This window comes from Asparagus officinalis, chromosome 3 (assembly GCF_001876935.1).
Source record: "Asparagus officinalis chromosome 3, Aspof.V1, whole genome shotgun sequence".
In the NCBI taxonomy this organism is placed as follows: domain Eukaryota; kingdom Viridiplantae; phylum Streptophyta; class Magnoliopsida; order Asparagales; family Asparagaceae; genus Asparagus; species Asparagus officinalis.
Window position 1 is genome coordinate 92,407,479 of NC_033796.1, and position 14,698 is coordinate 92,422,176.

The window sequence follows — 14,698 nt, forward strand, 5'->3', positions numbered from 1 at the left end:
CTTCAGAAGATGAAGAATCCGATGCCGGTTCCGCGGTGGCGTCAGATAATACTGTATCCAGTGAGGGACAACCCCGCGAGGCCCTGATGATAAGCGCGGAACAGATGGCCAAGATGCTTGAAGACGCTTTGGCTAAACAGAAAGAAAGTTTCAAATTTGAAATGGATATGGCCATGCAGCGGATGAGAGAAATGCATGACCAACAGATCCAAGCATTGGCGAACCAACAAGGCGAGCAGAATCATCGTAACCCGATTAATCTGGAAGATGAGGATGCGAATGCTCGTAATACCAATGATCCTCCCGTCAACGCAGGGGGTGGTAATGAGAATGCTGGCGAAGAAACCAGCGAAAACCTGAAGATCAAAAATCTCGAGAGCAAAATCAATACGTTGATTTCCGCTCAAGAGACAAAAAAGACGGGCATTCCTTGTCCATACCCAAGGGAGTGGGAATCAATCCCATATCCGGCGAAGTTCAGTCTAATTAACTTCACGCCGTTTAATGGGATGGGTTCCCCTACTCAGCATTTGATATATTTCAAATCGCACTTGGGAGTCATCTCTGGTAATGAACCTCTGATGGTGCGGTCATTCGTTGGCACTCTTCGCGGAGCCGCCTTCGATTGGTATCGTCGCCTCAAGCCAGGGAGCATAAATAGCTGGGACGACATGGAGTCAAAGTTCCTCGCAAACTTCTTCGATGACGACACCGAAGTTTCTATTGGGTCATTGCTCGATGAGAAGCAGAAAGACGGGGAGTTGGTCGACACCTTCGTCAAGAGGTTCCGCAACAAGGCGATGAATTGCCGGGACCCGATCACCGAGGAATTCATTCTCCAGACTTGCCACAACAACCTCTCGCTGGACGTGTTGGAAGCAATGGGCACGGCACCATCCAAGACGTGGAAGGATTTGAAAGTCCGAGGGGAGCAAGCTGAGCGGTTCATCAAAAGGAAGAAGGCGGAGAAAAGAGTACAAGAGTATAAACTGTTCCTCAATACTCCAAAGAGTACAAGAGTATAAACTGTTCCTCAATACTCCAAAGAGTACAAGAGTATAAACTGTTCCTCAATACTCCAAAGAGTACAAGAGTATAAACTGTTCCTCAATACTCCAAAGAGTACAAGAGTATAAACTGTTCCTCAATACTCCAAAGAGTACAAGAGTATAAACTGTTCCTCAATACTCCAAAGAGTACAAGAGTATAAACTGTTCCTCAATACTCCAAAGAGTACAAGAGTATAAACTGTTCCTCAATACTCCAAAGAGTACAAGAGTATAAACTGTTCCTCAATACTCCAAAGAGTACAAGAGTATAAACTGTTCCTCAATACTCCAAAGAGTACAAGAGTATAAACTGTTCCTCAATACTCCAAAGAGTACAAGAGTATAAACTGTTCCTCAATACTCCAAAGAGTACAAGAGTATAAACTGTTCCTCAATACTCCAAAGAGTACAAGAGTATAAACTGTTCCTCAATACTCCAAAGAGTACAAGAGTATAAACTGTTCCTCAATACTCCAAAGAGTACAAGAGTATAAACTGTTCCTCAATACTCCAAAGAGTACAAGAGTATAAACTGTTCCTCAATACTCCAAAGAGTACAAGAGTATAAACTGTTCCTCAATACTCCAAAGAGTACAAGAGTATAAACTGTTCCTCAATACTCCAAAGAGTACAAGAGTATAAACTGTTCCTCAATACTCCAAAGAGTACAAGAGTATAAACTGTTCCTCAATACTCCAAAGAGTACAAGAGTATAAACTGTTCCTCAATACTCCAAAGAGTACAAGAGTATAAACTGTTCCTCAATACTCCAAAGAGTACAAGAGTATAAACTGTTCCTCAATACTCCAAAGAGTACAAGAGTATAAACTGTTCCTCAATACTCCAAAGAGTACAAGAGTATAAACTGTTCCTCAATACTCCAAAGAGTACAAGAGTATAAACTGTTCCTCAATACTCCAAAGAGTACAAGAGTATAAACTGTTCCTCAATACTCCAAAGAGTACAAGAGTATAAACTGTTCCTCAATACTCCAAAGAGTACAAGAGTATAAACTGTTCCTCAATACTCCAAAGAGTACAAGAGTATAAACTGTTCCTCAATACTCCAAAGAGTACAAGAGTATAAACTGTTCCTCAATACTCCAAAGAGTACAAGAGTATAAACTGTTCCTCAATACTCCAAAGAGTACAAGAGTATAAACTGTTCCTCAATACTCCAAAGAGTACAAGAGTATAAACTGTTCCTCAATACTCCAAAGAGTACAAGAGTATAAACTGTTCCTCAATACTCCAAAGAGTACAAGAGTATAAACTGTTCCTCAATACTCCAAAGAGTACAAGAGTATAAACTGTTCCTCAATACTCCAAAGAGTACAAGAGTATAAACTGTTCCTCAATACTCCAAAGAGTACAAGAGTATAAACTGTTCCTCAATACTCCAAAGAGTACAAGAGTATAAACTGTTCCTCAATACTCCAAAGAGTACAAGAGTATAAACTGTTCCTCAATACTCCAAAGAGTACAAGAGTATAAACTGTTCCTCAATACTCCAAAGAGTACAAGAGTATAAACTGTTCCTCAATACTCCAAAGAGTACAAGAGTATAAACTGTTCCTCAATACTCCAAAGAGTACAAGAGTATAAACTGTTCCTCAATACTCCAAAGAGTACAAGAGTATAAACTGTTCCTCAATACTCCAAAGAGTACAAGAGTATAAACTGTTCCTCAATACTCCAAAGAGTACAAGAGTATAAACTGTTCCTCAATACTCCAAAGAGTACAAGAGTATAAACTGTTCCTCAATACTCCAAAGAGTACAAGAGTATAAACTGTTCCTCAATACTCCAAAGAGTACAAGAGTATAAACTGTTCCTCAATACTCCAAAGAGTACAAGAGTATAAACTGTTCCTCAATACTCCAAAGAGTACAAGAGTATAAACTGTTCCTCAATACTCCAAAGAGTACAAGAGTATAAACTGTTCCTCAATACTCCAAAGAGTACAAGAGTATAAACTGTTCCTCAATACTCCAAAGAGTACAAGAGTATAAACTGTTCCTCAATACTCCAAAGAGTACAAGAGTATAAACTGTTCCTCAATACTCCAAAGAGTACAAGAGTATAAACTGTTCCTCAATACTCCAAAGAGTACAAGAGTATAAACTGTTCCTCAATACTCCAAAGAGTACAAGAGTATAAACTGTTCCTCAATACTCCAAAGAGTACAAGAGTATAAACTGTTCCTCAATACTCCAAAGAGTACAAGAGTATAAACTGTTCCTCAATACTCCAAAGAGTACAAGAGTATAAACTGTTCCTCAATACTCCAAAGAGTACAAGAGTATAAACTGTTCCTCAATACTCCAAAGAGTACAAGAGTATAAACTGTTCCTCAATACTCCAAAGAGTACAAGAGTATAAACTGTTCCTCAATACTCCAAAGAGTACAAGAGTATAAACTGTTCCTCAATACTCCAAAGAGTACAAGAGTATAAACTGTTCCTCAATACTCCAAAGAGTACAAGAGTATAAACTGTTCCTCAATACTCCAAAGAGTACAAGAGTATAAACTGTTCCTCAATACTCCAAAGAGTACAAGAGTATAAACTGTTCCTCAATACTCCAAAGAGTACAAGAGTATAAACTGTTCCTCAATACTCCAAAGAGTACAAGAGTATAAACTGTTCCTCAATACTCCAAAGAGTACAAGAGTATAAACTGTTCCTCAATACTCCAAAGAGTACAAGAGTATAAACTGTTCCTCAATACTCCAAAGAGTACAAGAGTATAAACTGTTCCTCAATACTCCAAAGAGTACAAGAGTATAAACTGTTCCTCAATACTCCAAAGAGTACAAGAGTATAAACTGTTCCTCAATACTCCAAAGAGTACAAGAGTATAAACTGTTCCTCAATACTCCAAAGAGTACAAGAGTATAAACTGTTCCTCAATACTCCAAAGAGTACAAGAGTATAAACTGTTCCTCAATACTCCAAAGAGTACAAGAGTATAAACTGTTCCTCAATACTCCAAAGAGTACAAGAGTATAAACTGTTCCTCAATACTCCAAAGAGTACAAGAGTATAAACTGTTCCTCAATACTCCAAAGAGTACAAGAGTATAAACTGTTCCTCAATACTCCAAAGAGTACAAGAGTATAAACTGTTCCTCAATACTCCAAAGAGTACAAGAGTATAAACTGTTCCTCAATACTCCAAAGAGTACAAGAGTATAAACTGTTCCTCAATACTCCAAAGAGTACAAGAGTATAAACTGTTCCTCAATACTCCAAAGAGTACAAGAGTATAAACTGTTCCTCAATACTCCAAAGAGTACAAGAGTATAAACTGTTCCTCAATACTCCAAAGAGTACAAGAGTATAAACTGTTCCTCAATACTCCAAAGAGTACAAGAGTATAAACTGTTCCTCAATACTCCAAAGAGTACAAGAGTATAAACTGTTCCTCAATACTCCAAAGAGTACAAGAGTATAAACTGTTCCTCAATACTCCAAAGAGTACAAGAGTATAAACTGTTCCTCAATACTCCAAAGAGTACAAGAGTATAAACTGTTCCTCAATACTCCAAAGAGTACAAGAGTATAAACTGTTCCTCAATACTCCAAAGAGTACAAGAGTATAAACTGTTCCTCAATACTCCAAAGAGTACAAGAGTATAAACTGTTCCTCAATACTCCAAAGAGTACAAGAGTATAAACTGTTCCTCAATACTCCAAAGAGTACAAGAGTATAAACTGTTCCTCAATACTCCAAAGAGTACAAGAGTATAAACTGTTCCTCAATACTCCAAAGAGTACAAGAGTATAAACTGTTCCTCAATACTCCAAAGAGTACAAGAGTATAAACTGTTCCTCAATACTCCAAAGAGTACAAGAGTATAAACTGTTCCTCAATACTCCAAAGAGTACAAGAGTATAAACTGTTCCTCAATACTCCAAAGAGTACAAGAGTATAAACTGTTCCTCAATACTCCAAAGAGTACAAGAGTATAAACTGTTCCTCAATACTCCAAAGAGTACAAGAGTATAAACTGTTCCTCAATACTCCAAAGAGTACAAGAGTATAAACTGTTCCTCAATACTCCAAAGAGTACAAGAGTATAAACTGTTCCTCAATACTCCAAAGAGTACAAGAGTATAAACTGTTCCTCAATACTCCAAAGAGTACAAGAGTATAAACTGTTCCTCAATACTCCAAAGAGTACAAGAGTATAAACTGTTCCTCAATACTCCAAAGAGTACAAGAGTATAAACTGTTCCTCAATACTCCAAAGAGTACAAGAGTATAAACTGTTCCTCAATACTCCAAAGAGTACAAGAGTATAAACTGTTCCTCAATACTCCAAAGAGTACAAGAGTATAAACTGTTCCTCAATACTCCAAAGAGTACAAGAGTATAAACTGTTCCTCAATACTCCAAAGAGTACAAGAGTATAAACTGTTCCTCAATACTCCAAAGAGTACAAGAGTATAAACTGTTCCTCAATACTCCAAAGAGTACAAGAGTATAAACTGTTCCTCAATACTCCAAAGAGTACAAGAGTATAAACTGTTCCTCAATACTCCAAAGAGTACAAGAGTATAAACTGTTCCTCAATACTCCAAAGAGTACAAGAGTATAAACTGTTCCTCAATACTCCAAAGAGTACAAGAGTATAAACTGTTCCTCAATACTCCAAAGAGTACAAGAGTATAAACTGTTCCTCAATACTCCAAAGAGTACAAGAGTATAAACTGTTCCTCAATACTCCAAAGAGTACAAGAGTATAAACTGTTCCTCAATACTCCAAAGAGTACAAGAGTATAAACTGTTCCTCAATACTCCAAAGAGTACAAGAGTATAAACTGTTCCTCAATACTCCAAAGAGTACAAGAGTATAAACTGTTCCTCAATACTCCAAAGAGTACAAGAGTATAAACTGTTCCTCAATACTCCAAAGAGTACAAGAGTATAAACTGTTCCTCAATACTCCAAAGAGTACAAGAGTATAAACTGTTCCTCAATACTCCAAAGAGTACAAGAGTATAAACTGTTCCTCAATACTCCAAAGAGTACAAGAGTATAAACTGTTCCTCAATACTCCAAAGAGTACAAGAGTATAAACTGTTCCTCAATACTCCAAAGAGTACAAGAGTATAAACTGTTCCTCAATACTCCAAAGAGTACAAGAGTATAAACTGTTCCTCAATACTCCAAAGAGTACAAGAGTATAAACTGTTCCTCAATACTCCAAAGAGTACAAGAGTATAAACTGTTCCTCAATACTCCAAAGAGTACAAGAGTATAAACTGTTCCTCAATACTCCAAAGAGTACAAGAGTATAAACTGTTCCTCAATACTCCAAAGAGTACAAGAGTATAAACTGTTCCTCAATACTCCAAAGAGTACAAGAGTATAAACTGTTCCTCAATACTCCAAAGAGTACAAGAGTATAAACTGTTCCTCAATACTCCAAAGAGTACAAGAGTATAAACTGTTCCTCAATACTCCAAAGAGTACAAGAGTATAAACTGTTCCTCAATACTCCAAAGAGTACAAGAGTATAAACTGTTCCTCAATACTCCAAAGAGTACAAGAGTATAAACTGTTCCTCAATACTCCAAAGAGTACAAGAGTATAAACTGTTCCTCAATACTCCAAAGAGTACAAGAGTATAAACTGTTCCTCAATACTCCAAAGAGTACAAGAGTATAAACTGTTCCTCAATACTCCAAAGAGTACAAGAGTATAAACTGTTCCTCAATACTCCAAAGAGTACAAGAGTATAAACTGTTCCTCAATACTCCAAAGAGTACAAGAGTATAAACTGTTCCTCAATACTCCAAAGAGTACAAGAGTATAAACTGTTCCTCAATACTCCAAAGAGTACAAGAGTATAAACTGTTCCTCAATACTCCAAAGAGTACAAGAGTATAAACTGTTCCTCAATACTCCAAAGAGTACAAGAGTATAAACTGTTCCTCAATACTCCAAAGAGTACAAGAGTATAAACTGTTCCTCAATACTCCAAAGAGTACAAGAGTATAAACTGTTCCTCAATACTCCAAAGAGTACAAGAGTATAAACTGTTCCTCAATACTCCAAAGAGTACAAGAGTATAAACTGTTCCTCAATACTCCAAAGAGTACAAGAGTATAAACTGTTCCTCAATACTCCAAAGAGTACAAGAGTATAAACTGTTCCTCAATACTCCAAAGAGTACAAGAGTATAAACTGTTCCTCAATACTCCAAAGAGTACAAGAGTATAAACTGTTCCTCAATACTCCAAAGAGTACAAGAGTATAAACTGTTCCTCAATACTCCAAAGAGTACAAGAGTATAAACTGTTCCTCAATACTCCAAAGAGTACAAGAGTATAAACTGTTCCTCAATACTCCAAAGAGTACAAGAGTATAAACTGTTCCTCAATACTCCAAAGAGTACAAGAGTATAAACTGTTCCTCAATACTCCAAAGAGTACAAGAGTATAAACTGTTCCTCAATACTCCAAAGAGTACAAGAGTATAAACTGTTCCTCAATACTCCAAAGAGTACAAGAGTATAAACTGTTCCTCAATACTCCAAAGAGTACAAGAGTATAAACTGTTCCTCAATACTCCAAAGAGTACAAGAGTATAAACTGTTCCTCAATACTCCAAAGAGTACAAGAGTATAAACTGTTCCTCAATACTCCAAAGAGTACAAGAGTATAAACTGTTCCTCAATACTCCAAAGAGTACAAGAGTATAAACTGTTCCTCAATACTCCAAAGAGTACAAGAGTATAAACTGTTCCTCAATACTCCAAAGAGTACAAGAGTATAAACTGTTCCTCAATACTCCAAAGAGTACAAGAGTATAAACTGTTCCTCAATACTCCAAAGAGTACAAGAGTATAAACTGTTCCTCAATACTCCAAAGAGTACAAGAGTATAAACTGTTCCTCAATACTCCAAAGAGTACAAGAGTATAAACTGTTCCTCAATACTCCAAAGAGTACAAGAGTATAAACTGTTCCTCAATACTCCAAAGAGTACAAGAGTATAAACTGTTCCTCAATACTCCAAAGAGTACAAGAGTATAAACTGTTCCTCAATACTCCAAAGAGTACAAGAGTATAAACTGTTCCTCAATACTCCAAAGAGTACAAGAGTATAAACTGTTCCTCAATACTCCAAAGAGTACAAGAGTATAAACTGTTCCTCAATACTCCAAAGAGTACAAGAGTATAAACTGTTCCTCAATACTCCAAAGAGTACAAGAGTATAAACTGTTCCTCAATACTCCAAAGAGTACAAGAGTATAAACTGTTCCTCAATACTCCAAAGAGTACAAGAGTATAAACTGTTCCTCAATACTCCAAAGAGTACAAGAGTATAAACTGTTCCTCAATACTCCAAAGAGTACAAGAGTATAAACTGTTCCTCAATACTCCAAAGAGTACAAGAGTATAAACTGTTCCTCAATACTCCAAAGAGTACAAGAGTATAAACTGTTCCTCAATACTCCAAAGAGTACAAGAGTATAAACTGTTCCTCAATACTCCAAAGAGTACAAGAGTATAAACTGTTCCTCAATACTCCAAAGAGTACAAGAGTATAAACTGTTCCTCAATACTCCAAAGAGTACAAGAGTATAAACTGTTCCTCAATACTCCAAAGAGTACAAGAGTATAAACTGTTCCTCAATACTCCAAAGAGTACAAGAGTATAAACTGTTCCTCAATACTCCAAAGAGTACAAGAGTATAAACTGTTCCTCAATACTCCAAAGAGTACAAGAGTATAAACTGTTCCTCAATACTCCAAAGAGTACAAGAGTATAAACTGTTCCTCAATACTCCAAAGAGTACAAGAGTATAAACTGTTCCTCAATACTCCAAAGAGTACAAGAGTATAAACTGTTCCTCAATACTCCAAAGAGTACAAGAGTATAAACTGTTCCTCAATACTCCAAAGAGTACAAGAGTATAAACTGTTCCTCAATACTCCAAAGAGTACAAGAGTATAAACTGTTCCTCAATACTCCAAAGAGTACAAGAGTATAAACTGTTCCTCAATACTCCAAAGAGTACAAGAGTATAAACTGTTCCTCAATACTCCAAAGAGTACAAGAGTATAAACTGTTCCTCAATACTCCAAAGAGTACAAGAGTATAAACTGTTCCTCAATACTCCAAAGAGTACAAGAGTATAAACTGTTCCTCAATACTCCAAAGAGTACAAGAGTATAAACTGTTCCTCAATACTCCAAAGAGTACAAGAGTATAAACTGTTCCTCAATACTCCAAAGAGTACAAGAGTATAAACTGTTCCTCAATACTCCAAAGAGTACAAGAGTATAAACTGTTCCTCAATACTCCAAAGAGTACAAGAGTATAAACTGTTCCTCAATACTCCAAAGAGTACAAGAGTATAAACTGTTCCTCAATACTCCAAAGAGTACAAGAGTATAAACTGTTCCTCAATACTCCAAAGAGTACAAGAGTATAAACTGTTCCTCAATACTCCAAAGAGTACAAGAGTATAAACTGTTCCTCAATACTCCAAAGAGTACAAGAGTATAAACTGTTCCTCAATACTCCAAAGAGTACAAGAGTATAAACTGTTCCTCAATACTCCAAAGAGTACAAGAGTATAAACTGTTCCTCAATACTCCAAAGAGTACAAGAGTATAAACTGTTCCTCAATACTCCAAAGAGTACAAGAGTATAAACTGTTCCTCAATACTCCAAAGAGTACAAGAGTATAAACTGTTCCTCAATACTCCAAAGAGTACAAGAGTATAAACTGTTCCTCAATACTCCAAAGAGTACAAGAGTATAAACTGTTCCTCAATACTCCAAAGAGTACAAGAGTATAAACTGTTCCTCAATACTCCAAAGAGTACAAGAGTATAAACTGTTCCTCAATACTCCAAAGAGTACAAGAGTATAAACTGTTCCTCAATACTCCAAAGAGTACAAGAGTATAAACTGTTCCTCAATACTCCAAAGAGTACAAGAGTATAAACTGTTCCTCAATACTCCAAAGAGTACAAGAGTATAAACTGTTCCTCAATACTCCAAAGAGTACAAGAGTATAAACTGTTCCTCAATACTCCAAAGAGTACAAGAGTATAAACTGTTCCTCAATACTCCAAAGAGTACAAGAGTATAAACTGTTCCTCAATACTCCAAAGAGTACAAGAGTATAAACTGTTCCTCAATACTCCAAAGAGTACAAGAGTATAAACTGTTCCTCAATACTCCAAAGAGTACAAGAGTATAAACTGTTCCTCAATACTCCAAAGAGTACAAGAGTATAAACTGTTCCTCAATACTCCAAAGAGTACAAGAGTATAAACTGTTCCTCAATACTCCAAAGAGTACAAGAGTATAAACTGTTCCTCAATACTCCAAAGAGTACAAGAGTATAAACTGTTCCTCAATACTCCAAAGAGTACAAGAGTATAAACTGTTCCTCAATACTCCAAAGAGTACAAGAGTATAAACTGTTCCTCAATACTCCAAAGAGTACAAGAGTATAAACTGTTCCTCAATACTCCAAAGAGTACAAGAGTATAAACTGTTCCTCAATACTCCAAAGAGTACAAGAGTATAAACTGTTCCTCAATACTCCAAAGAGTACAAGAGTATAAACTGTTCCTCAATACTCCAAAGAGTACAAGAGTATAAACTGTTCCTCAATACTCCAAAGAGTACAAGAGTATAAACTGTTCCTCAATACTCCAAAGAGTACAAGAGTATAAACTGTTCCTCAATACTCCAAAGAGTACAAGAGTATAAACTGTTCCTCAATACTCCAAAGAGTACAAGAGTATAAACTGTTCCTCAATACTCCAAAGAGTACAAGAGTATAAACTGTTCCTCAATACTCCAAAGAGTACAAGAGTATAAACTGTTCCTCAATACTCCAAAGAGTACAAGAGTATAAACTGTTCCTCAATACTCCAAAGAGTACAAGAGTATAAACTGTTCCTCAATACTCCAAAGAGTACAAGAGTATAAACTGTTCCTCAATACTCCAAAGAGTACAAGAGTATAAACTGTTCCTCAATACTCCAAAGAGTACAAGAGTATAAACTGTTCCTCAATACTCCAAAGAGTACAAGAGTATAAACTGTTCCTCAATACTCCAAAGAGTACAAGAGTATAAACTGTTCCTCAATACTCCAAAGAGTACAAGAGTATAAACTGTTCCTCAATACTCCAAAGAGTACAAGAGTATAAACTGTTCCTCAATACTCCAAAGAGTACAAGAGTATAAACTGTTCCTCAATACTCCAAAGAGTACAAGAGTATAAACTGTTCCTCAATACTCCAAAGAGTACAAGAGTATAAACTGTTCCTCAATACTCCAAAGAGTACAAGAGTATAAACTGTTCCTCAATACTCCAAAGAGTACAAGAGTATAAACTGTTCCTCAATACTCCAAAGAGTACAAGAGTATAAACTGTTCCTCAATACTCCAAAGAGTACAAGAGTATAAACTGTTCCTCAATACTCCAAAGAGTACAAGAGTATAAACTGTTCCTCAATACTCCAAAGAGTACAAGAGTATAAACTGTTCCTCAATACTCCAAAGAGTACAAGAGTATAAACTGTTCCTCAATACTCCAAAGAGTACAAGAGTATAAACTGTTCCTCAATACTCCAAAGAGTACAAGAGTATAAACTGTTCCTCAATACTCCAAAGAGTACAAGAGTATAAACTGTTCCTCAATACTCCAAAGAGTACAAGAGTATAAACTGTTCCTCAATACTCCAAAGAGTACAAGAGTATAAACTGTTCCTCAATACTCCAAAGAGTACAAGAGTATAAACTGTTCCTCAATACTCCAAAGAGTACAAGAGTATAAACTGTTCCTCAATACTCCAAAGAGTACAAGAGTATAAACTGTTCCTCAATACTCCAAAGAGTACAAGAGTATAAACTGTTCCTCAATACTCCAAAGAGTACAAGAGTATAAACTGTTCCTCAATACTCCAAAGAGTACAAGAGTATAAACTGTTCCTCAATACTCCAAAGAGTACAAGAGTATAAACTGTTCCTCAATACTCCAAAGAGTACAAGAGTATAAACTGTTCCTCAATACTCCAAAGAGTACAAGAGTATAAACTGTTCCTCAATACTCCAAAGAGTACAAGAGTATAAACTGTTCCTCAATACTCCAAAGAGTACAAGAGTATAAACTGTTCCTCAATACTCCAAAGAGTACAAGAGTATAAACTGTTCCTCAATACTCCAAAGAGTACAAGAGTATAAACTGTTCCTCAATGACTCCGATGAGTATACGAGTATAAACTGCTTCTCAACACTCCGATAAGTATAAGAGTATAAACTGCTTCTCACTCCAAAGAGTATACGAGTATAAACTGTTTCTCATTCCTCCTACCGGTATAAGAGGTTAAACTGCTCCCTGATACTCCAATAGGTATATGAGTCTAAACTATTTCCTACCATTGACGGGAAGTTCCTGGAGGATATTACGCTAATATTCTTAAGGATAACCCGGTCGGACAACCAAGTCAAACCCAGTTCCAAGAGAGAAACTGGGGGTGGATTATCCAATGCATCGGGAAGTTCCCGAAAGAATACCACATGGGTATTCTTAGGGATAACCCAATCATTGTGGAATTGGTGAATAAGAAATTCACGTTCGAACTCTGAAGGTCAGAATGTCTCTTCTTATTCTCTAACTCTTATGAGTTATTTTTGTGAGAAGAGATCCAATCTTCTGATCGGTTAATCTTTCCTCACCAAACCATCCGCTGATCAAATCAAACGACAGTGGACCCACCAACATTCCCATCTGCCAGTCATTGGCGTTTCTCAGACTCAACGTGCTAGGTCCTAAACGCCTAACATTAAAGTCTCCCTTTGAGTGGTAATATGGGTTGGCACTTTCTTTGCTACCCGTATTCCACTCTCTTTGCGTTCTGGTCAAACCTATAAAAGTTAGGGCCAAAGCCAAAATCCCCTCTCGATTCCTCCAATGAACGAGAGGTCCACCTTCAAATCGAGCGATCAAACCTTCCGACAGTTAGGTCGTCTCAAACTCCTGCTTGGTCAAACATTCATACAGTTAGGGCCACAGCCAAAATCTCCTCTCGATTCCCCCAATGAACGAGAGGTCCACTTCCAAATCGGGTAATCAAACCTTCCGACAGTTAGGGTTATCCGAATTGTTACGATTCTCGGAGTGGAGATCCCACTCTTAGTTTCATCCTTCCGGATTCTGGGGGTGGAGATCCCACCTCGAGTTTCCTTTCCAGCTGTAGATAGAATATAAAATTCTTCCTCTTCAGCACCGGGAGATAGAATATAAAATTCTTCCTCTCCTCGGACCTTTCCGATGCTCGGAGTGGAGAACCCACTCCCAGTTCATCATTCCGGATTCTGGGGGTGGGGGATCCCACCTCAAGTTCCCTTTCCAGCTGTAGATAGAATATAAAATTCTTCCTCTTCAGCACCGGGAGATAGAATATAAAATTCTTCCTCTCCCGTTTCTCAATCTGTCTTTGCTTTTAGAAAAGACACGATTGTCAAATCCGGGCACTCGATGCACGGGGAATTTTATCCCGAAGCCTGAGTAGGGATAAGTCAACGCCTAACACGCGTTGCCGGGTAGTCTATTCCCGTGAGAAAGACGAAGTCTATGTATTCAAAATCATAGCATTAAGTCTAAGAGAAGCAATTCTCTTAGCACAACGTTACATGTGAAACGGGTTTTAATAATTCACATGCTAGCCCGATTCAAACGGTAATCGGTAAAGGCACATCAAACCCGTTGATGGCTGGGGGTTTGCCAAAAATCCCAAAGTCTATGTCTAACACGCATTGCCGGTTAGTCTTTGACCGTAAAAAGGACAAAAGACCACATATTCAACATTGTGGCAGATTGTTGTTAATAACACCATAATACAATGGAGTATGGAGGAAGAAGAAGGAGTTTAAAAAATTTAAGAGGGGATTTCTCTTTTGAATTTTGAAAAGAGGGGGAAAACAAAAGAAGTAATGAGACCAAAACAAGGGAAAGGGAAACAAACACCCGAAGCCTAAGGAGGGATGAGTCAACGCCTAACACGCGTTGCCGGTTTAGTCTTTTACCGATTGAAGAAGACACCAGAATCCGAGTCTGGGGATTTTTATCCTGAATCCTAAGTAAGGATAAGTCAGCGCCTAACACGCGTTGCCGGGTAGTCTATTCCCGTGAGAAAGACGAAGTCTACGTATTCAATGTCGTAGCACTAAAAGAGGTAACTCTTTTAGCGTTCGACGATTTGAAACCCTAAGAGTCAACGCAGGTCAACGCGTAACCTTAGGTCAACGCCAGTCAACGCGTTGCGACAGAAGTCAACGTTTGACGATCCAAAACCCTAAGGGTTAACGCCGGTCAACGCGTAACCCTAGGTCAACGCCAGTCAACGCGTTGCGACAAAAGTCAACGATTGAGGCCACACGTGCAGAGGAATCAACTTTCATAGTTGGTCCTGCAACTCCGACACTTGGGACCTCTGTGCTCCAATACCTTAAGAGCTTAAACTGTGTATACTCCAGTAAACGTACAAGTATAAAAAGTCAACGTTCGACGATTCAAAACCCTAGAGTCAACGCCGGTCAACGCGTAACCCTAGGTCAACGCCAGTCAACGCGTTGCGACCAAAAGTCAACGTTCGACACCCTAGGG